This window comes from Pithys albifrons, chromosome 2 (genome assembly GCF_047495875.1).
Source record: "Pithys albifrons albifrons isolate INPA30051 chromosome 2, PitAlb_v1, whole genome shotgun sequence".
NCBI classification, from domain to species: domain Eukaryota; kingdom Metazoa; phylum Chordata; class Aves; order Passeriformes; family Thamnophilidae; genus Pithys; species Pithys albifrons.
The window spans coordinates 39,488,461-39,512,638 of record NC_092459.1 but is presented as its reverse complement, the minus strand read 5'-3'; the positions used below and the strand labels follow the sequence as shown (position 1 = coordinate 39,512,638).

The 24,178-nt window shown below is 36.2% G+C and overlaps 1 long non-coding RNA gene across 1 annotated transcript in view; it reads right to left on the bottom strand.

Annotated features, from left to right (window-relative positions):
* Nucleotides 1-21,175: 21,175 nt before the first annotated feature.
* Nucleotides 21,176-24,178, bottom strand: part of LOC139668791 (uncharacterized) — a 208,455-nt gene continuing 205,452 nt past the window's right edge. The window contains exon 6 of the long non-coding RNA XR_011697124.1: nucleotides 21,176-23,283. This is a non-coding gene — a long non-coding RNA (uncharacterized lncRNA). The remainder of the gene's footprint in view (nucleotides 23,284-24,178) is intronic.

Here is a 24,178-nt window from a genome sequence, read left to right as displayed (position 1 = left end):
TTAGGATCCTATTTTTTGAAATGTTTGTTCTTCTCTCTTACTCTGGTATATTCTGGTTATGGGATTTTTTTTTACACTCTAGCACTTTGTAAGCAATTTTTAGGGAATAGGAAGTGTTCTGTTATGTAGTAGATTATACCACAGACTTTTCTGAACCAGATACCTACTACAGAGTTTCCTCTTGCTGTGATACAATTGATGAAATGAAAGTGAGCCCATTTGATCTTGGTTTTCTATTTGTGTTGTATGCTGTTGAACACGAAGTATTTTATTTCTGTCTTTTATTCCCAACTTTTTTTTCCTATTCTTGTCTTTAAGCATTCTGCTATACCTTAGAAACAGGAAGAGCACAGTCAGACACAGCCTCTGTGAAAGGAACCTATACAAATGAGCAGTAGGCATTCTGATCCCAGGTAAGGCCAGAGCTTTTCTTTATTTGACTTGCTTATTATTCTACCACCTCAAATCTTACTGTTATTTCTGCCACATGAAAGAGAAGTTGAAACACTGTAAGAGCAGCATCAGTGCTTGCTCAGAAACAGCTCTTTAAGTAGAAAAGCAAAGGTCTGTGATGAAAGTATATAATTAGGATACCACTGTTAGGTTTCATCTGACTAAATATAGATATTTATAATATTATGTGAGTTATATCTGAAAATATATCCCTAAATATAAATCAGATCACTACTGACATGAAAGTGCCTTTCCACAAAAGAAGAAATTTAGGGTGACGAATTTGGATATAGACACTGTCACTGAAGGCATTGAAAGTTAGATTAGGTACATTTAATCCCTAAATTCCACTACTGATCTTTTAAGGAGATATCAATATAATACACTATGCTTAATGCTCAACTTCCTTGTTTTCCCAGTTTATACAGTCAGATATTGAAAATAAATAGTAAAGCTGACCCATGTAGAAATCTTGCAAAGATGAGAGGATCACCAAGGTATATCTGCATTACACTGAAGATCTTTACAGTTTGCTTGCCTTAAGAAACATGACCTGAAGAATAAAAATATGTAAGGAGTACAGTTCTTGTGAAGTATCAGTCACTTGAAAATGACCCTCATCAGAAGTTAGAACTAAACTTACCAAGCTGAGGAGAGGTACAGCATCTTGGAATTTCTCTTTCTATCCTGTCAGGCATGCACAGCACACACTAGGACCAACTAAAAGTCTGTGTTATTATACGTGAGACATGCAAAGCTTCAAGTGCATATGACTCAAAGTACTTAAATGGCAAGCACTTTAGACTGCTGATATTTATTAATAATACAGAAAGATAAACTCCTTGATAATTTTTTACATTGCTCCTATATTAATTTCCCACTCTAGAAGTAATGGAATAACTATAGACAAGAAGTAACAAAGAATAGTTTCTCTCTGTTTCATTTTTGTGCATGAGAAGAGTTTACACAAAAATGCATCCTATTTTTACTCATTATGTATAATTTTGCACCTATTTTTCACATAAAAGAATGCACATACATGCGCATCTTGGTGCGATCGCTTTCATTCCTCAAGCACCTATATTATCAGTGCTACAACTGCTACCCTTCAGATTGCTCTCCATTCATTATATAATAGATAAGTGTGGCTGATTCCAGTGCAGCTCAATTGTTTCCATGGTTTAGTTTCAATGCTAAGGGTTTATTCAGCAAGGCATTTAAGCCTGTGTTCAATTTAGAGCAATTGGGTAGTGCTAATATATCCTGAAAATTAGGCATCTGTCTACATCAGTGGGCATTAGTGATAAGCCCAAATGCTTTTTTCTCTGAATCAAAGCTTAAATTTAAGGATACTCATACTACTAGTAAAAATTCAATGGCAGTCTCAGCAATGGCCATTGGATAGAAATTATTGATTCTGTTTGCAAGAGTTCCCACATATTTTATTTTGTATTTATGTATTTCCAAATTTGAGTTAATAAAAGAATAAAAGCAGACTATGAATATAATACAAGGTGGTAATCAATCATCTGCTAGTTTTGTCTGCTAACATCTTACTTTAATTTTGATCAGTTCACAGACATTTCTGGGGAAATTGAAAACCAGCCTACAAATCAGTGAAAACACTGAAAATTATCAAAATTCAAAAGTTAACTTCTTCACTAAAACAAAGTTAAATAACTGTTCAATAAATATAGTTAGACATGTAGAATTTAAAAGCAAAAATGCCAGAGCACATATTGATTGAAAAATATGAATTCATTTGGATTTTGAAAAACCTGGATGGCTTGTGCAGGCTCTTTTTATAAAGAATGAATTGTATCTTGGAGTGAGACTTTAGGAATAGTCCCACTGAAATCAAGAGAAAGATCTACTCGCTATGCATAAGAATAATGTATCATTATGATATACACAATTGTCCTCAAAAAGATTCTGCAAAGCAACAAAACATTCAAGAAAGTTGCCAGCCAAAGTTCCTGTGGCAGATCAATACGAGAATTTGCAAGCCTTGCTTTGAAGATTGTTCTTGGAAATTGGCACAGTAGTGTAATGCAGAGCAGGAAAGGACAGGTGTAGTTATGGCTGTCATCCCAGCTCATTCCATTTCTCCTTTTTCAAGTGTGGATAATGGAAGAGGTAGGTGTTATAGCTCAGTTAACCGGAGACGAAGTAGTCCCCAGAGACAATGCCAAATACTGCATCATTTCTGGGCCCAGTTGATGGTTTCTGAATTTGGTGCAGCTACTCCCTTGAGAATCTACCCCATTTTTATGATTTTGGGCCTGTGCTGGCCAAGGCAGCACAGGCCCAAAATATTTATTCAGAAATTATTCAGAAATTATGAAAAGAATATTAAGAGAGGCACTGAAAGATTAAGGGAGAAAGGAAACTTTAAAGACAATATAAGTGCAACAACTTGGAATATGTGACCATTCAGAAGCCTCATTTAGCTTTTGGCGGTCTGCTGAAAGCAATATTTTGTTTAATTATTTTACCCAGAGAAAACAGCTGTATCAGTAAATTACTGTTTCTCTATTTTACTATAATGTGAAATATCATATTATTATTTTTAATAAACTCTATTGCAGTAAATGAAATGCAGAAAGTGTAGCCCTATTCTGGTAAATATCAGTTCAATATATCTAGAAAGGTAATATTTGATAACATATAGCACTCTGAAAGCTGAGGGTTCTTCCAAGCTCTGCATGCCAGTGACTTAAAGGCATCTACCATTAAAGAATGATTGATCAGCCACAGCCGTATCTTGTCTTCATGTGTTCATTTATATATCATCTCTGATTTAAGTTCAGATGAAATATTTCTGAACTTTGAAGAAATTCACAGCCTGTGAGACAGAGAGGTAGATTTAATTAATTCTGGTCTTTGACTGGCCAAAATTTGAATCTTGCTTTTACATTTACACTTGTATAATTGCATTCCCAACCATCCTGAGTGTTGAAGATCCATCTAAGTTATCCACCACCAGGCATAAGGCACCATATCTTGAGATCACCAATATAATTGATCTAGTCTGCTTTTACCACTTTTACAGCTAAAATAGAAATACAGGTGTACTAAAGGCTAACATGATAGCATAAAGCACGATAGCAGCTACTGGGTTAAGGTAATGGATCTGTACATGTGTAACTGAGAGGAAAAATATGCTACCTCAATTCTGTTATTGAGATTATCAGACACAGGGCAAGTAGACTCCAAATATATTGGATGATCTTTTAAGTCTTCTGCTTCCCTTAAAAATAGAAAAAGAAAGACCAGCACTAAAATTTCAGGAGCATGTGTCTATGGATATATATAAATCAGATAAGTAAAACAGCAAAGTGGACTTAATTATCAAAATCTGTTTTCTTCTCCAGCCCTTCTCTGATATGATTTTCCATAAAGATCCATTAATTGGAATGTCTCGGAGACTGTAAAAGTGAGCAGAAAATCAACTCTTACAAGCATACCTGCATTCCGTATCATGTTTCTTTTTGCATGATCTAGCATAAAATCTTGCATCTTATGTTGCTATGTTATTATATATATGTGGTTCATTAATGTTATTTATTATGGTTTTATTTTGCTTTTATGGTACTTCAGGAAGTTCTAACTGACAAAAGAGGCTCACTGGACAGCATGTTCTACAAACAGGTGGCAAGAAACTTTCTGACCAGAGAAGGATTTGCACTTTAAGAGGGCTGAAGGAGGAAGAGAAGACAAGAACTGAAGAGATTTTCTCAAGGAATCTTTGCAAGGTCTGGAACTACTGAACTACAGTGCCATCTTCCTAGCAGTCTCCCTGGGTTCCTGATGAAGATTGATGAAACATTCATTAGTTCATTCTTTAAATCAAAATGAATGCATTCTTGATAATCTTTGTTGTGTTTCTGGACTGCCTAAATTTTCTGGTCAGAGAAAATAGATCAGAAATAAAGACACAATGTGTTTTATGATGTTTTATAGTTTAAGAATTGACAAGACATCATCCTTGCATGTGTTATAAAGAGCTATCACAGTAAGACTAACTTGATTCCATGAAGAAATACAGGAAATAAAAATTTTTCTGCAGTCAATAAATCTAAGATTAGTTAGTTATTTTAGAATCAGAAATTCAGTGGCTTGTGCCATATCTGTAATTTACTTTTCATAAAACTACATGGGAACTGTTTAAAAAAAATCAAACTTTAAAAAATCCTATTGGTCGTTCTGCATCTTGCCTTCGCCACACACAATAGCAAACACTTACAATGAGAATAGCTCCACTGGAGCAATACTAATACATTTGCCACAGCTCCCACTCTGTCATTATGCACAGGAGCCTGTGCTTATCCCTTTTTAAATTGGAGACTCTTTTAACCAGGAATCCCCAGGATGAAACCGAACCATTTTCCTCACGGCAAAACAAATCCTTCTCTGGTGAATTTTGTTATTGTTTATTGTTACAGTGTTTTATCAGTGCTAAACTCTTTGAAAGCTTCAATTAGTTCTTGATGAATGATCCCATAAAATCATGTAGTTTCATTTCCCCTGCCACCAGATATTTCACTGAGTGTTATTAAATGAAATATGATTGGGACAGGATTCAGGAAACTTAGAATCTTCTTATTTTCCTTTTTAGGCTTGAACATTAGAGTGTGCCTCAAAGATTTCATTTTTTAAAGGTGATGGCTTTTTGTTTTAAACTGACAAATGCTCTGCAGTTCAAAACTATTGTTTATGGTTGCCACTCAACTAGCAGTTAACACAAGAGCAGGAAAATACAGATATTTCAGCCATTTTCTGCACCTTTCTCCTCTGTCAATATCTTTGTAAGGAAAATTCACTGGGAGAAAAACCAACATTCCTCCCAACTCCTGTGAATAACCATATCGTATTTGTCTCTGTTGAAACTCCATTGAATACAACATAATTGCAGCAAGAATGAATACAACATGTCTTACTATACATTTATATCCTCATTTATTATGTCTAGTGTTCTGTATTTTGGGATAGGGAGTTTGCTTCAGCAGAATCCAAAGAGAAAACATTCTCAGCAAATAATTTAAACTTTCCTTTTAAAGGAGTGATTCAGATACACTGCCACTAATTTTGTCTTCGTTCCTCAGTTTCATATCCAAATACAGAATTTGCTGAGCAGAAGCATCAGTGTCTACATTCACATTTCTGATGTCTAGATTGCATGAGAGCTTTAGCACAAACAAAAGCCTACTCTGAACATAGTAGCTCTCTTTTATCCATTTCTCTTGCACAAATGCTGACAAAAAATTAAATAAACAAACAAAACCAACAAACAACCAAACAAAAAAACCCACTTTAGTTAAAAATTGACACACCTGGATGGAGGGAAATTCCTCTAACTACTTAAAGACTCACTTCAGCCTGCCCAGAGCTACAAAACTATCTTTTGACTTGTCTGTTCACTTCTTTTCCTCCATGTTACAAGCAGATTTAGCCAGTGCTGCTTCTGGACATACACACTGCTGCAACTATCAGTGCTTCACAGCAAAATACAGTTAGTCAGATGAATGGGATAAATGTGTTTATTAGTATCAGACCCAAACATTACCCACCAGATACATCTAATTCCAAACAGAAGATGCTATTTTCAGTAAGAAAAAAAGTGACAAATATGAGACTATCTTCAAAGAAGTGTGAAGATATTTATCATATACTGCAAAAGACTTTTCCCCTTCGTATAGTGGAAGATGAGGCTACTATCAGGCATCATATTCTTAGCACACATTTTTGGATCAGTTAAGAAGCAAGAAATCAAACCATCAAACATCACTAAACAGAAGATATGAAAGGTTCAGATCTTACAGTTACATTAGAACATAAATCATACAGCATTGTGAAAGAGAAGAAGCTAATAAATACATGAATGGAGCATGATATTTTTGCTTCTACAGGTAGAGTTTAGTTATTTCTATCATTTCTTCAATAAGTCAGAAATTTTACAAGTAAATTTCAGTGTTTAAGTTATGCATTCACAGACCCTGGGAGTCAGGAAAAAATCCTACATTATTGTATTATTGACTTATGAGGCAAAAACATGCAAAAAATTCCAACCTTTCTTCTGATTTGGGACTCAGGAGAACTGACTTCAAATGCTGGCTTTGATACAGGCACCTTCTGTCAGACAAGCCATTCTCCATCTCAGCAAAACAGGGCTCTTCTTCTTCCCAACCATGCATTATAAATTCACTCCTATTTTAAGGACATGCCTGTATTCATGTCTGGAAAGAATAAGAGCAGCTCAAACTACCTCAGAATCCCTGCCCTCTTGGCCAGCATGGCAGCTGGTCTCAGTGCCCAACTTTTCTGGGCTTCCATGACATGCCTGGGAGGTAAGTCTAGCCGTTGAAAATGAATATCTACATTAGCTATCCCTACCTTTTAAAATGCTAAAATGCAGGAGAGGGGTGGAGGGAGAACAACTGGAATATTTATTTGAGAAAGTACCTCTTGAAAGAATATACCCAACAATGGTACAAAAGAGATAAATGCACTTCCTGAGAGTGTATTTGTACTTCCAGTTAACCAGCAGTATAAGTGGATAACTGTGCTCAGAGAATATTTCTTCACAGCTCTCGAAGAATACTTTTGAGTTCCAGAGATCAAAAGAGTCACATGAACCAAGTGTTATTGGTGTATTATATTGAGATCAGTTATAAATAAAAGAAGATAAAGGAAAATAGTAAAGTCAAATTGTTTTCCTCTGTCATTCTTTTCTTTTAATCAATATTTGTTTTTAAAAGTAGGAGAGTTCTACAGGGCTCTGGTTAAATAAGACCCTTTCTGTAATTATAAATGTACACATGTAAGAGTCCTTTTAAAGGAAAATAATATCCTACTGGGTATTTGGGAGAGAGGGCTTGTTCTCTTACAAATTTTCACAGCGCTCTGGGAGTTAGTCCTCTGAGGATTCATAGTGCTGGTGGGCTCCCACTTTAAAGAACTTCAGATTGCTGAGGGTGGTGTTTCCCCTTTGAAGACTGTTACATTTTTTAACAGATCCTCCTTTGAAGATATTCATATCTGTGGGGTTCTCCAAAAGAGTTGGGGGAAAAGTCCCCTGTTGATGCTATTTACCAGGTTAGAATTTCAAACTTGGGAAAAATAGCTGATCCCTGAGAGGAGTATGCTCTTTTTGAAGCAGTTCAGATGGTTTCAGTAGGCTTTGCTTCTGAAGTTCTTATTGCTAGAAGGTGTCTGGCTTTAAAACTTTATAGTATACAATGTCACAGCAATACTATAGAGAAAATTGCATTAATTTTTTTAAGGAAATATGAAATACACTGCTATGAAAATGTTTTTAAAGGCACACAACTTGTTTGCTTGTTCGACAAGTGCAAAATTTGTGCTAAGGACTGTGCTCTCTTCTACAATAATGTCATCAGAATGGTTCTTAACATGCAAAATCTCTGATACACAATATTTGACAACTTTTAAAAAAAGCTCTGCTCTTTTAAGAAAACATTGCTGGTAATTATCTGGTTCATATTTTCAGATTGTGCAACCTGAACAGTCCTTTCACAGACACAACATGTAAAGATTAACATTGTTAGGGTGCTCCTAATAAGAACTTTCCTAGAAAAATATGTTAAAATACACATAACCATAGCAAGAGAGGGTTCATAGAAGGTAACAGAAAAGAGGCACAGCATGAAATTTCTAAATGGAAGGAAGGAATACTGTATGACAATATTTAAAAAAAAAAAAGAAAAAAAGATGTTTTGTAAGACTTTTTGTAATGCATCAGAAAAATGCTTTCTTCTCTGTGGTATTTCTTACCAAAGGCTTACAAGTTAAACAAAGTCAAAATAAAAAGCTAGTTCTACCTACTCATTTGAAATACCACACTTGTTACTACCAGCAGTCTACTGAAGCATTCTGCACCAAGGCCATCATAACTGAAGACAGCCTTTATACTCAGATTCCTAATAGCTGGATATAGTAAACTTGGATCAATCAGACATAAAGGAAAAATTGATGCAAAGACAAATTAAGCTGTTTCCTGTTGGAAGGGAAGAATGTAGAGCACCAGCACTGATGCCTGTTTCTTCAGAAGACCAATAAGGGGTGCTTCGAGTTTCTGTCCATTTTCTCTAGTAAATTCCAGAAGGAAAAACTGAGGATGATAATGCAAAACCTGTTCCTCACATAAAGTGTGGCTTTAGCTGCTCAGAAGCCTATAGATTATGAGGAAACTCAGCTCTTAAGATCTCATCTAAATACAGAGTGCAGCAAAGTGCACTGGCCATCCAACAATGAAGAGCTATGTTGCTTCTCTGAGAACTTGAATCTGAGATTACTAATTACTTCCTAATCTGAGTTTACTAATACAACAAGAAATTTTGACAAATGTCTCTTTTTTTTCGAAGGGTAAGGTAAGTTTTGTGGGAAGACTCTGGTGTGTGCCATTGTTATATCTTGTGAAATGTAAGGGGTAAAAGTACATGTACACACATACAGAAAAAGCACTTGAACAACAAACTCCAACAACAAACAAATACTGACTTCTTCGTATTTTGACATAAGCTTGTGTAGACATGATAATCTACTACCCTGGTGGGGTATTTGGGATTTAAAAACCATGATTTCTTGCATTGATATTAAAGAATAGAAAAGAGAAAAGATTTGTAAATGGTTTCCCAAGTAACCCTGTGTATTTGTCTTGGATTTAAAAAGGCATCAGTCATAAAACAGATGGTGAACAAAGAAAAGCAAAAATGAAAAAGAAAAAAGAACTCAGCAACAGCATAGTATATACTGATTAATGGATGCTAGAGATATCTTACTGCTCTGTCTGCTTGGTTAGCTTTGTTTCAAATCTGATACAGATCTCATACCGCACAGCTGATTCTGAAATAGTCCATGTTCCTTTAAATTCAGGTAATGCATCACCTTCTATTACCCTGTGTCACATCAGTCTATGACTGTAAAGGATGAGTTATGTGGACATGAGCTGGCACGAGGGCCCAGTTTGGACAAATCTTTCATGAGAAAGTCAAATGTTCACATAGACAAATTCTTTCTTTTTAATACAGCACAGATTGTTTATGTAGAAAAATTTCAAAAGGGAATTACTTACTGCCTTACAAGTTACAGTCCACTATGGGTTCCTTGGGTTTATGACAAAAATTCCTTGGAAAACGTTTTCCCAGTAGCCGTTACAGTTATACAGTGCCCAGCTTCCACTGGAAAAAAGAATCCATTTACTAAATCTTCTTTAGCTCAAAACTCAGAAATAGGTGATGGTAGCTTTATAGAATTACCTCCTTGGCATTGAAGAGCTTTATTGCTATTAATACCAACATTCCTCAGCATTTTTCTTCTACTGAAAAGAGGCACTAAAATGGGTGTGCTGACAAGAAGGTTTAGTGGAAAAGAATCTCTCAGGCTGTGATTCACACTAATCTTTTGTGCTAGACCAGCATGCAGTTATATCCAAACTTCCTTAGCATCAATGTAGCTTAATGTGCTAGCACAAACTCCAGTTTTAGGCTAGAGCACATCAATCCAGTTTCCAGGAAGGAAAACTAATGACACAGACAGTCCAGCAGGATGGAGCCAAATGTCTCCAGCCCTTTATACTGAAACTCCACTACCAACAGTAAACAAGTTAAATAACGTTACAGACCCATAATGTAAAACCTAGAAGGAATTTTCAGATTCTAATCATCAAGTGCAAGAATTTCCTTCTGCTGTCATCCTTAACTACTTATTTATTAATGTTATGTCTTCAAAAATGGAATTTTGGACCCCATGAAAAAGCACTCAGAAAGAGTAAGGAAACATAAATTTGATAATTAAGAACTATGAGTAATCACTCTTCTAGGAAATGGCTGATTTCAAAAAGACCAGCAAAACTGCACATCAGTTTCATTCACTCCAAGGAGATTCTGCTTACTGTTTCACAGTAAATACCTCTAAGGGTATCCTTCAGTTACACTAATTCTTCTAATTTTGATAAATAATTTCATCTCTTATTTACAAACATATATCTTACAGTCTAAGGAATAATGAGCTATAGAAGGCACGCACCAGTGTTACTGGTGCAGGTGAAGGATACTGCTGAATCCAGGTGAGTGCTGCTTTGTGGCTAACTTTATGTTCAGAATAAAAACCACAAGCTGCTGACAGCTAAGTTGTCACATGGCAGCATTATGGTCTAAAAGGCATCTGCGTTAATTTCTTAAGTTTTTATCTGAAGCTGTCTTGCTCTGGAAAAACAAACAAACAAACAAAAAAGCGCAAAAAACCCCAAACAAAATATATATTATATGTATATATGAGAGAAATAGTGAGCTGTATTCTTTTGAATATAAACTGTAAACGAAACTGCAGCACTACATAGGATGTAAATCCCCAATTCACTCCTATAACACTGTACCATCAAACTTGCAAACTCATTCTTCTCTTATATCATGCCTTCCTTAACCAAGTAAATAGTAATGAAGATTAGATTCTGGTGGCATTTACCACTACCAAACACCCTGTGTAACTTGCCACCACTCCAAATTCAGCTGCCTCCTAATGTGAAACTGGATTGTCAACAGACCTTGCCTCCTTCTGGCAACTTGAGACCCCACTGCGAGGCCTGGGTGTTTTGCACAAACAATTGTCAGCCTGAGTTTGCTGGGGTGACAATGGCTTCACACACATTTATCTGCTTTTCATTACTTTGTATCACACTCTCCAATTCTATTTACCTTAGCTTTTATTTAAGATGAAATAAGGCTTCATTGATGTATTTTAACTGTGTTATTCAACACCCACCAACTCACTGACAATTGCACATCAATACATTTTAGTGAAGCATCTGTTTCCTCATTTGATTCCTTGTCAAATTTGCAATTTGTCTGCATAACTTTTCACTCTGTAGCTGCACTCCACATGAAACAGGTAAAGAACACACAGCAAAATGCTATGCTTGTTCTTCAGAGCAAATATGCTGTGCAAGTTCATGCTGTGAAGATCAGAAAAGTTCTTTAGGGTTACACATAGGTGTGAAAACTGTTGTGATACTCTGTTGAAGCCACAGCCTCAGCTAGGCATTAATTAAATTGTTTAAAAAAATAGAAAATACAAAAAGAACAATAGTAAACCCTTGTATTCATATCAGCAAAAAGAGGTGTTCATTTAAAAGATAAATAACAAAACTAAAATTTAATAAGTGCTTTATTGTGATGTTGAACATTTAATTGTTAATACATCTTTCCTTTTTATCCCCCCCAGCTCTCCTCCGTCCGCTACACTCTTCCCATAAAAAATCAGGCTTTTTCTCAAGTTTATATCAAACAAAAAAAATATTTTCTTGTGGCAGCTGAAAAGCTTACTATCCAAATCCTGAATATTTTATAGAAAATAAAATGATATTTATTTTTAAGTGCATTCTACCTTCAACACAACTGCATCCTCACAACAAATCTATTGCGTTGTCCTGACATAGTTACTGCAAAGGTTTTTCCTTTGCTGTCCCAAGGGCCCAATTGATTTATCTGCCAGAAGCCTAAAGCCCCAAAATAAGATCGCTTTGAGTTTACAGAGGTCATTTTTCATTGTCTAAATAAAAATTTCTAAACAAAAATCTCTCATCCTGTTAACCGCAGGGTCCTTATCTCCCCAGAGGCTACAGAAACCTGAGAGAAGCCATTTCAATTCTTTTATGAAGAAAGATAAAAGCAAGTTTTCGATTAGAAAGCCAAGGAAAGGCTTCTTATTAAATGGTGGTAACAGTAACTAGTCGAAAAGGCAAAACTGTTCAAGGAAGGGGGAAAAGAGGGAAATCATTATGCATGAAGCAAACACTATACATGAGGCTGCCAAGGCAATCTGAGGCAATGACATTCGGGAAGAGAAGGGAAGTTCACAAGCCTTTGTAACTAGTTGTAGTTCATTCCCATCTATTTAAAAAGGACTGTTTTATCAGGCATGTTTTCTTAATTGTATGTCCATAGCTTTATCAACCAATATTAACTGTGTTGGAGTAATTATGTATTCAGCCCCACTTCCTTTGATATGTCATCATTCAAAGCATTTATGCAGTGCTGACTGGGGTTTGAGATGGCATGTGATTCCAGCCCTGGAATAATAGATTCTGCAGTGCTAAGCTAAAAGTGAAATTATTAAAAGTTCGAATATTCGAAGTTATGATAAAGTGAGATAAACAGAGACATTAATGGTGCTGCACTGAGAAATTATCCAGCCCTCTGAAGGCAAAAGGATTCTGTTGTTGGGAAAAATTCTTGGTATATATGACTGAAATACCCTATTAGTGTTTTCCTTTCTCCTTCCTACATAACAGAAGAAGAGAAATGAACAGCATTTAGGATACTAGGTAATTCTTCAGGATGCCAGGTCTAAATATTTAACCTGATATTTAAATGCCAAGTTGAAAAATCCACCTATAGTTTCTTATGAGGAAAAAATCCAGGGAAGGTTTTGAGTGTTTTCTTCTCAATAATGATGTGAATTCAGAACACCCAGCATTTAAGATTTTTTCTGCACTAAGTGATATTCCTAAATGCCTAGGCAAAATGCATACATAAATGAGGATGATACAGTCACATCCCTCTCCAGCAGTACAAAAATCTGCATTTGGATTTACCTGTGATTGTAAATGGCAAAATGTATCAGCTAACAATGTGTGTGGATGTGGCATACTGATAGACAGCAGTCTTTCTTAATCTCTTATATCCTGAAAACAATTTGGAAAATAACCTGAGGTGAATTTCTCCACCCCTTCCCAGTTGTTTTCAGCACATCCTTGAACAGGATGCCTTTTTTAAATGGTTCTTAAATGGTGAGAATATTCGTATCTATCCTAGATGGCACAGTGCTTCCCTGTCCTCACACATAATTCAACAGAACAAAAATGGAATTATATTTCTCTCTTTCCCTGCTCCCTTCCCTTGTATATCTATGATAACAAGACATTTTTCTGCCCCAAGTTTATATTTGGGTTATATTCAGTTATAGTATAACTGAATTTATGCTCTTGGATGGAGCGAAAGAAAAATTTAGAATTCAAATCAATAAGAAAATTTTATGCTTCTGAAGGCGGCACATCTCTTCGACTTCAGTGAGGTCAGGATTCTACCTCTAACGTGTAGCTTTGTGATGTTAATAACTTCAGCAGACACACTTTAATTTATGCAGCCATCTTTTTCACCTGTATCTTACTTTTATATATTTCTATACTTACAATAGAGATATCTATCTCTAATTTTTTTTTAAAAAGCTATGAAAATTAGATTCCAACTAAACCACAATTTGCCATGCTTACTTCATTACTTTTCATATTTAAATGTATCGTCTTTGCAAAGAACAGTCATACTGTTCAGCAAAGTCCTGATCTAACCCCTAGTGCAGTCACTGGACTCCCTTCCTCTTCCAACAAGAGCTGGATCAGGCTTTAAGTCTGAGGCTTCTAACATGCCTTTTTCTCATATACTCATCTAGTTGTTGAAATAGATGTAGCTGAGAAATGCATGACAATTTCAGCTAATGCAGGTGCCTTGTTTTGAAAAGTAGAGTTCTAAAAGTTGATTTTCTGGGGGGAAAAAATACACTGGTTCCCAAATGTGCCTTGTGAAAGAATAACTTATTTTTAATAATACTGTTTTATTATTATTTTTACTTAAAAGCTCTTTGAATATCTTGCAATCTTTGTGTATGTTTGGAATATAAAAAGTTAAAGCAAGGTGATTTAATGTGTCCAAACTGATCAAGAATTATGATAGGAATTACAGTTTTGAAATATCTATCTTTCATTTTAGACCTTGAGACAGTATTCTCCTTATCAAGGAGAGGATTAGACTAAAAAAGAAGCTCATCACACAATAAAGCAGAAATTCCACAACAAAAGTTTCTTCAGTCTAAATAATGGATTGTGAGATCTGAGTTTTGGAACAGAAAATGAGGCCCACGTTTATCATAATAAGGACAATTAGCCATCAGAAAAGCAAAAAACCTGCCAAAAGTGACATCAGGATTGGTTGCCTTTCTGAAAGGTACAGCCTTGTTTGTACAGAGTTACTGAATTTAAGGCAAGATTAATACCAGCATATCCTACAGCCTCTGCTAAACAACAGGCCTGACAAGACAATCCAACAGCCCCTTCTGGCCTTAAAACCCTTGGAATTCATGAAACCCAGAAACACTTTCTGTTGGAACACATTTGCTACAGTTGCTGTGATTCACCCTCCTTTTTAGTCTCTGGGGCTCCCTGCCAAACACAAGAAAATAAGGTTTTAAGCCCAGAAGGATTTCTACAGTAATACAAGATATTGATCCCTGTGTTGTTTTCAGCAGTAGCTTGTTTCTCTGTCCAGGTTCCTTAGAATCCCAGTGTGCCCAGCAGGTTAATGCTGAGTAACTATAAGATGTTAGGAAAACATGACACATACTTTACTATAAGGTGTTATATTACCCATAGACAGCAAGAATGACACTGGCATAGATTCAAGCCAATGTTTATGTTTATTAAAATCTGGTTCTATACTGAAATACCAATAGTAGCTTACAGTCTGTGTAATCCATCCTGTGCAAATTTAGATTAGTAAGAGTTGTGCCACCTTCGAAGAGCCACAAACTGAATGCAAATATGGAAGACAGGACTGATGCTTGGGAAGCTGCACAAACACAATGAGCCACATAAGACTAAATGTAGCAGGCATTTTAATGCTTAGAAAACAGAGCAGAACTCAACTCTGCCATTTTGATAGAAAATGCTGTGCTCCTTTCTTCTTTCCTTAGGCCTGAGTAATTAAAGAAATGATAAAATAATTGATTCCATTCACTACTTCAAGATACCTCTTGGTCTTTTATGATCAAACTGATGCTCAGCAATACATAGCTCCTTACATCAATGCATTTTCTATCACCTACTGGCAATGAGAGCATCAGAGAGCTTTTAGACTTTTTAAAATCACTTGCAGGAATTTTTGCCTGACTTTTTATTTCTTTTGAGTGCAGGTAAATGTCCTGCATATAAAAATTTCCTAAGCAACAGTAAACAGACATCCACAGCTATTCACAGCTGTATGGTTTGCTCCAGAGCCTCTGCAAGTTAGACCAACACAAAACTGGTTAAAAGATGTATTACTTCCTGACAAACCACGGCACTGATGCATCTCTTGTGGAGTTGGTACCATTATTAAGAAATACAATGTAATTGTGAGTAATTTCCAGACTGGGTCATTCTCAACTGACATGTTTGATCCACACTTTTCCCTTGGAAAGACAACGCAACTTTTGTCACATAAGTTTTCCAAGAGCTGAAACCATTCCACAGGACTCCAGAAGCTGATCCTCTAAGAGAAAACCACTGTATGCATTAAAAGACCAAATAAAGACTGTAGATGCTGGCCTATATGTGTGCTTGCCTTGCTATTTCAGTGAAATAGCAATGAAAAAATGGAATTTTCCATTTTGCATATTTAGAAATGTCTATAATATTAATCTTTAATGTTCTATTGAGTTACAGCCTTTAAACAGTCAAAATGGAAAGCTGGGGGAGGGGCAATTTGTATTTTTTATGCAAAAGGAACAAAGCTGAAATGCATTCTCTGATATTTTGGGACTGTGCCTTTTTAATTCCCTCAACTTTCTTAGATATTTGGCCATCACTTGCTCACAAATCCAGAGTCAAACATGCACCAGGCTTAGGATCAGAGAGGAGTGTCCTTTCTGGTGACCTCAATAGGAGGTCAGAAGGAGTCTGGAGCTATTTTTCTGCAGGAAGGGCCACAGAGCACAGCTAGGATCATCTGGGCAAGTCTTTCCTAATCCATTTCCACTCACAACACCGTCCTCAACTGCTAGTAGAATCCTGATCTCTCCCCTTCTTGCTAGAGGAAACAACTGTTATGTCCCATGACAAATTAACCTAACCAAAGTCCCTGGGCTCAGGATAATGTTTACTGGTGCAACAGATTCAGCTTGTGGTTTAGAGGATATCAGATGAAAAAACTTGAATGTTCTCTGAAGCTATGCAACTTGTTGGCATTTAAAAATCATAGACATATTAACAAACATCTGTTACGCTACACATCATAACATTTATTGTAACATATCATACAATATGCTGCACTATGTCAGTGATAATAATAACTATGATAATTACACATAGGAAAAAAGGATGAGCAACTCCAAAGCATTAAGTAGAACCAAAATATAAATCTCCCTGACAGAGAGTTCTCATTTATAATGTAAAACCTTACATGAAAGAAAGACACAAACAGCACAAGACATCTGAATTGCAGCTCCGATTGAGATCCAAACAAACTAAAGTTAGGTGTAAGGGCAATGTGTACCCAGGGACATAAATAAATAAAAGGAAGCAAGAAAATAGCCTCTTTTTACATCCAGACAGTCCAGAGAATAATAATGTGCTAGTTTTTCAAATCCAAGTACCTATTGAAGATTGTAATGATTTCAGTCTAAAAAGCAGTGCTGGAAAGCCTCTTCAGAGATTGCAAGCTCCCACTGTGCAGAAACATTGTGTCACTGCACACGGGTGTAGTGGAGACAGACAAAAGAAATACTTCAAGGAAAGACATGGGGAAGCACTGGATGATGTACTTTCCCAGAAAACCTAGTTACAGTTTTATCAGTGACAAAAAAAAAGGAAAGAACGGGGAAGAGAGAGGGGGATGGAGGGTGGAAGGGGACATGGTTGACTCATTTCTTGCCCTAAACTGAAAATGCTGCCTCAAAACTGATTACCCTGCAAGCAGAGAAGCTTAAGGTATCTCTTTATTTTGTCAGAAATGGTACCAACAATTTACAATGAGAAAGGATCACAACATGTTTGTGGTTTTCCACACATTCTACAGTAACTACCATTCCAATCTGAACTCTCCAGTCTTCTCAACTGACCTTTCCATACAGAAAAAAATTGAGAAGCACCATAAGGGCTTCGTTAATCATCAAACTTGTGTGCCTGCAGCTTGTTTTATTTTGTATATTTAACTTGCTTTAAAAAAAATCAGCATAAGTTGTTACACAAACAAAAGACACACTAATTATGGTGAAATTATACTAAGAGCATTTTACTTTATACTAAGATTTAAGCCTGTATTATCATTTAAAGATGCTGAACACTGTATAAAGCATCAATAGTAATTACATTTTATTTACTTCCAAAGGTTGATCCTGTACAATATTTATGAGGTAGAGAAAAATATTGTACTTTCAGGAAATTAAGTTTTCCAGGAATACGTTATCTAGGTTTCTTGTTTTTTCTTAATCAATTCTCACAGTAAATTCATTTGACTGCATGTTTTTAACTACAATACAGAGAAGTAGCATGACATTTTTATTAGAGGTCAAAAGGACAAGAACATATTTTTAAAAGCTTTTTTTTTTTTTTACATAATATTATTAACACCTAAAGGGAAAGAAGCTATCTCACATTTTGAGTTTGAATGAAGCCATTCGTATGAGCTGCAGAACAGCATCGACTGAAGGTGAAGATAATGGAGAAACTCAAGATCTCTCCTTATAGGAGGACATTCTTTTTTTTTTTAGAATACAAGTGTCAAACATTGATATCTAGGAAATGGCCAGACACCTGAAAAAATACACTAAGAGGCTTCTTTCCATACTGGTAAAGTCATTGCCGACTCTGAAGCTTTCCTGCTTTGAGTATAGTCAAGCTCTTTTTGTTTCCTGACACTTTTTAGTCAATACTTTTCCTAAGTCCTGTAGAAATGGAGATATATTTATAGAAATGGTCACTCAGAAGTTCCCAGGGAAGATATCCAGGTTATTGTCAGTATCTGTATTCCCAAGCCCAGCACCCACATTTTGCTCTTGGCAAGTGACAGTAACCTTGACAGAGGGCAAATCTGTGGGGTGTCAATCAGTCCCACAGGGAGTGACTGGGATGGAGCATGGAGGACAACCTCTCTAAGCATCTCAGCTGCTGAAAAATGTAAAGAAGCAGACTTGGAGATCTTTATGGGACATTAAAGGGAGAGGAAATTCTTTCAAAGACCAACTTAGCAGCCCTTTGTTGCATTGGTTCACTTCAAGGTCATGGTACACGTTCGAACACCAGTATTGGATCCAGATTACATGCAAAAATACCAGTCTAAAAAGATAGTAGAAATTTAAAATAGAATTAAAAAAGGAAGAAAAAAGAAAACAAACAAAGCACAAAACCAGAGGAAATTATACTGTGCAAACAAATGTACAGTCTTCAGTAATGCATATATGCAAAACTCTTCAGGTGCAGAACTATTCCTTTTCAAAGCCACACTAAGATTGGAAACTCTGTTCAGCTATTCAGAGCTTTCACTTTCTCGTCTGTTTGTGCCACATAGAAAGAGAGCCCAGCCTTTCAAACACTTTTTCCCTTAAGTGTCTTAGCTAAAGCCCAGCTAGCTGGGTGCAGAAATACTCAGAGCAATAACCATATTTATCAGTACTCATGAGATCAGATGCTCCTAACCTAACTGTAACTATGATACTTCCTGACTGTAGGTTCTAATCACCACTATGAAATTTGGGGCATAACTAAATAATTGTATAACCCTATTAACATTAGTAGATCTGTGATATAAGCCATGGAAACCATTTTAGTAATGTGTTTTACTTTGTTTTTTCAGGATTCAAAAACAAATAAAAATAGGAGGAAAGCAGAAAGTAAAAACAGAAAAATATAGCAGGATGTTGCTGCCACTGATGTCTATGGCAACTGGCAGAAATCCCATGCATTTTAATGGGAGTAAGATTTTCCATTTTTACTACTTGTGCCCTACATATCTTTCGTCTTCAGCTCTTCTCGACAGCATTGATTACATGATATTCTGAAAAATGAACCTCCAAAGTGCAGCCTTGGCCTGTTGGAAAGGTTTACTCTTTTTATTTTTTTTCTTTTCTGTAACTTATGCTCAAATTTCAAACATGGGCATAAGGATTAGATTTTTATTTTACTACATAAGGGGATTGAACAAGTCTTGATGCTGACAGAACACTTTATGTGATATTTAGCAACAAAGAAGGAATTCTGTCAGCCCAGAATTCACAGGAGCAGGAGTTGGCTAAATTCATGGTGCAGTTTGGGAAAATTACCTCAACACTGTCTACTTTTGCTGATTTTTCCTTATGCTGACACTTCTGATGCCCTGAAAGTTGCTGTGCTCACATCCTCTGCTACTGGTGTCAAAGAACACTCTCAGTCTTCACATGCCAAGATGAGGAAAACCTACTGTAATGCCCAAAAGACTTAACTCCTGTCAAATATATTCATTTAACACAAGCAGTCCGGTCTATTGCTTTGAAGACTTAAAGTGATGACATGAAGAAGGAAGGAAAAGAAAAATATGCAGCAGCTTTAAACCAAAATCTTCAATTAATAGAGCCGCTCCAGTTCATTGTAAGAGAGTGAGACAAAAAGTATTAGCCACAAAGACAGAATTATATTTTCAAATTAGTACTATACACAAAGGATTGTACACAATCCTACTGAAAAATAAGAACTTAGAAATAACTCCCTTGGGAAAAAAAAAAAGCCTACTTGATCACACACTTGAAGATATAGTTTTTTCTGGTGTCCAGACCTATCCTTGAAGATCACTGTCATCACTTGGGTCACTATTAGGCATTACTGTAGATTTAGAACTGTTATATTCTGTATGAAAAAAAATAAATTAAAGAAACCTATTTGTTCAGCTATTTGGGGTGCAATCTTCGGGTTGTTTTTTCCTACTCTTGTCATGACTGTAGAAGCCCAGTGCACAGTGAAATAACTTCATTCTCTGCTACTGATTCCCTAAGCTAGGCCACAATCCCACTCCACTCCTTTGTCCTCCGCATTTCATTAAGTTCACACATATGGGAACAAAATACTTTCAGAACAGGGCCAGTCACATCAAGCTCCTGATTCTATGATGTAGGAGAACGTGTTCCTACATAGGTAGAGATTTCCACTCTTGGTATCATCCCCCCAGGGGTCCACAGAACAGAACAGATATCTTGACTTGGGAGGGACCCATAAGGATCACAGAGTCCAACACCCTACTCCTCACAGGATTACCTAAAATAAACTCAAGACTAGATAGGCCATTTGTTTGGTTTACCACATCCACCAACTGGATAGTATTTGCATTTCATAGCTGTAAGCTCTCTGTCTAACTTTTTCATTATCAGACTTCTAAGACTGCCACACAATTTTACTCTTTGTTTTGCAACATACACAAACAAATGAGTAGAAATTTAAGAATAATCTCAAAAATGTCAAAGAATGTGATGCCACTACAAGAAGAAAACCTAGCAACAACTGCAAGGCAAGTGAAATGATCTATATGTGCAGTCCAGGAAGTGTCATCTGAATGTTTGCATGTACCCCTGGGTACATGGGGTGCAGTTTAATTCATCAAGGCGAGGAAAGTCTGAAGGAACAGGGCCTGTTTAACCTTAAACCAAAGAAAATGGTAGGAGTCATTTGAGCAATGCTGCAGTGTAGCAGATAAGTATATATTTGCTTAGTCCATTTTGGGTAAAAACTGGACTAGATTCCTCGTGCAACAGTGAAATTTTACCCACTTATGGTCTTTCAGAGCAGGCAGGACAAACTTGAGTGACATAGGTATAGGTACGTGTTGATCCTGCACTGGGACCATCAAATTTGTGACCACACAAAAGATGAAAGGAAAAAAAAAGGCAATTTCACCTTCATTGTTTTTCAATCATTTATTCTTGAGAAGAAAGTCAGAAAAGTTTTCAACAGCCAGGATGGATTCAAGGAACTGTTTGTCTCTCTCCCATTCCTGCCCCCTTTCCCTTCTCACTCATTTCCTTTCCTACAAACTATCTCAAAAAAGAAACCATTTATTTTCCTTTGCAAAAACACCACAAAGTTTGGGGAAATGAAGACTTGGGTCTGAATGACCCTTACTTTCACAGGATAACACTTTACAAATAGGATTTTTGTAAAATACCTACATTTTCAGACATCTGCCTGTACAAGTGTATACTGAAGAGTCTGATTCTTTTCCACCCGCTTCATTCTCAGAACAGTGCAATGAAATAGCTGGTAGCAAAGAAAACTTTCTGGGGATTACCATTCAAATCAGGACACACAAACAGCTTTTCCATTTGTTTGGAGACTATCATCACTTCCTACATAGCCAAAGAAGTAATTTTATAAACAGTGTAAGCATTTCTACACAAAGTTTTTACTAATCCTAATAATCATGATAAACTTGCAGGAACTTTAGAAACAAGGATACAAGAAGACACAATGAGAACTGTAAGAGGGAAAAAAGAGGAAATTAGTAAGGAGAATTTCAAAATATATTATTGGAAGCATGTAATTTTGTGAGTTGCTCTCCAAGACCAAGGATCTGAGATTTGATTCAATGGCAAGTTAGATCTGTAGAGCAGTTGTAAAATCTCTCGTTCTTGCTCACATCGAAAACTAAGATATGCTTGACAAACTTCCCATTTAGATCATGACAGCAGCTGAAGACACACAGAGCAAACCCAGTAATTCTGAAGGCTTGTGCTGGGAGATTTAGCCCATCCTGCATTTTGACTGGGAAAAACTAAGAAGTCCTGCATTTCTTTAATATCTAACGTCTGCAAATGAAAATTGCTCATTTAATTTTAAATGTAAGATGTGACCTTAATCTTGTTTTAGTAAGGAAGTGTTTGTCCATTTAAAATTTTCTTTTCTTTAAGTAATCACAGTATCGTACCTCAGTGTGTTTGGTTTTCCTCAGATAGTCTTTATAATCATTACGCCAAAGGGAGTGAGTAAAGCAAAGGTGATGCAACATTTCCTGACATCACCTATTTATATCTAACAAAAAACTGGAAAGATTTTGAAGGCAATGACAACATTTCAGGGAGAGCAGGGTCTGGCCACTAGTTCTACCCTGACTATAATTTTTGATTCCTTAATTCACCAGGAATCTCAGTCTCCTCATCCTGCTTCTGTGCACGAGGTTGTGTTGTTCAAGCTGCTCTTGTGCTATGATTTTTTTCCCTCCTCTTTTTATATTTGTTCTGAATACTGCAACATTTTTAAAATACTAAAAAGAGCATACAAACATGCAGCTAGACCCAAAAAATCAAGCATGGCACAGTAGGAGAAGAAAGCTTCTGAGGAAAAAAACCAAAACTGTGTGACAGATGGAAAAGCCTCAATGGATGAATGGTACTACTACAAATAAGTAGCAGGCAGCCAGAGGGAATCAAATAATGATTATGGAAGAAAAATGAGAGTTAAAAAATGGGGTGAAAAACCTTCAGCACTGGAATAAAATTATAGAGTAGTAAGGTATAATATTTTTATAAGGGAGGTTTAGTTATATGCTTTTCACAAACAGAGAAAGCAGTAAAGACAAAGAAGCTAGACAACTGAGAAGCAAGCCAGTGTGGACAGTATAAAAAGCTCAACATGTCCTTGGAGAGGAAGGAACGTACTCCAGGATTCAGTTTGGCATGCCCCCAAACCTGAACAGATTACTTTCTGACGATCAATACCTGTAACCACCAGAGGCCTGTTGCAGAGTTTAAAAAAAAATAAAAAAAATCAGCTTCAAAGAGACCTGGTCCCAAGCTCACATTTTATTTTTGCCACTGGGTGCTGAGGTAAGAGCTTTGGACAAGGCTCATTTTTCATCTCTTTATAGGGCTGTGGATTGAATATGAAGTGCTGCGGCATGTTCTCAGGGCTTCGCTCCGTCGGTTTCCTGTCCCAGAGAGGAGTACTCTCAGGATGACACTCGTTCCCTTTGACCAGGGCTGATATCAGATCTTTCACAACAGCCTGATTAATGTCTCCTTTAACATCCATGACTCTTTATCCACCTACAAAGGAAAAAAATAAAATACTTATTGTTTTCTTAATTTAAGTCCCTTTGCCTTTGGAGACAGCTAGAAAAACTAAGAAGGTTCCTCATTTTATTTGAAATGTCACTGATCATCAGTTACATCCAAATACAGCTTAGCTGCTTTACAGAAGTCCAGTGGGTACTTTTTCACATACTGTAGTATACCTCAATAGAAATTAAACTTCAGTTTTTCCCTCACAATATAATTTAATCACAAAGACATACTAAAATAAATGCTTTTAGATATTACTATGAGTAGGAAACAATAATTCATGCATATTTTTGGAGTCATAGAGAGTTCTGTACAGTTTAGCTTAATTTCCTTCTGTCTTTCATTTATTTTTCAGATACTGAAAGGCAGCGCACATTTTCCAGGAATCACAGGTGCAATTTATTTTTTTGCCTATCTACCTTAGTTGCTGAAAATGATTGGTCTGAATAAGGAAAACCAGAGAAGAACAGAAAATCTAAGAAGCTTTTTAGGGAAATAAACAAAAAGAAAGAAAGAAAAAGAAAAGGGGAAAAAAACTATGAAGAAAGAAAAAAGAAAGAAAGAACTGCATTATTAATAGCAAACTCCAGAATGATGGATGAAAAGAACAACAATATCCTTTAATCATAAAGCACTAACATTCCAGCAGTGCTGGTAAGTGAGTGGAGCAGTGAAACCATTTGAGACTTAAACAGATGGATTAGGAAAGGTTCCACTGTGGGTTCCTGGACAGATTTCAAAACAGTAGCCTGATTAACTAATGCACAAAAAGCAAGTGATTCTTCCAATCAATAAGCTTTTATGTAAGTATATTTGAGTTATAATATTTAAACACAGCAGACAAGTGGGGAATCAGGAATTCCTCATGCTGGGCTAACAA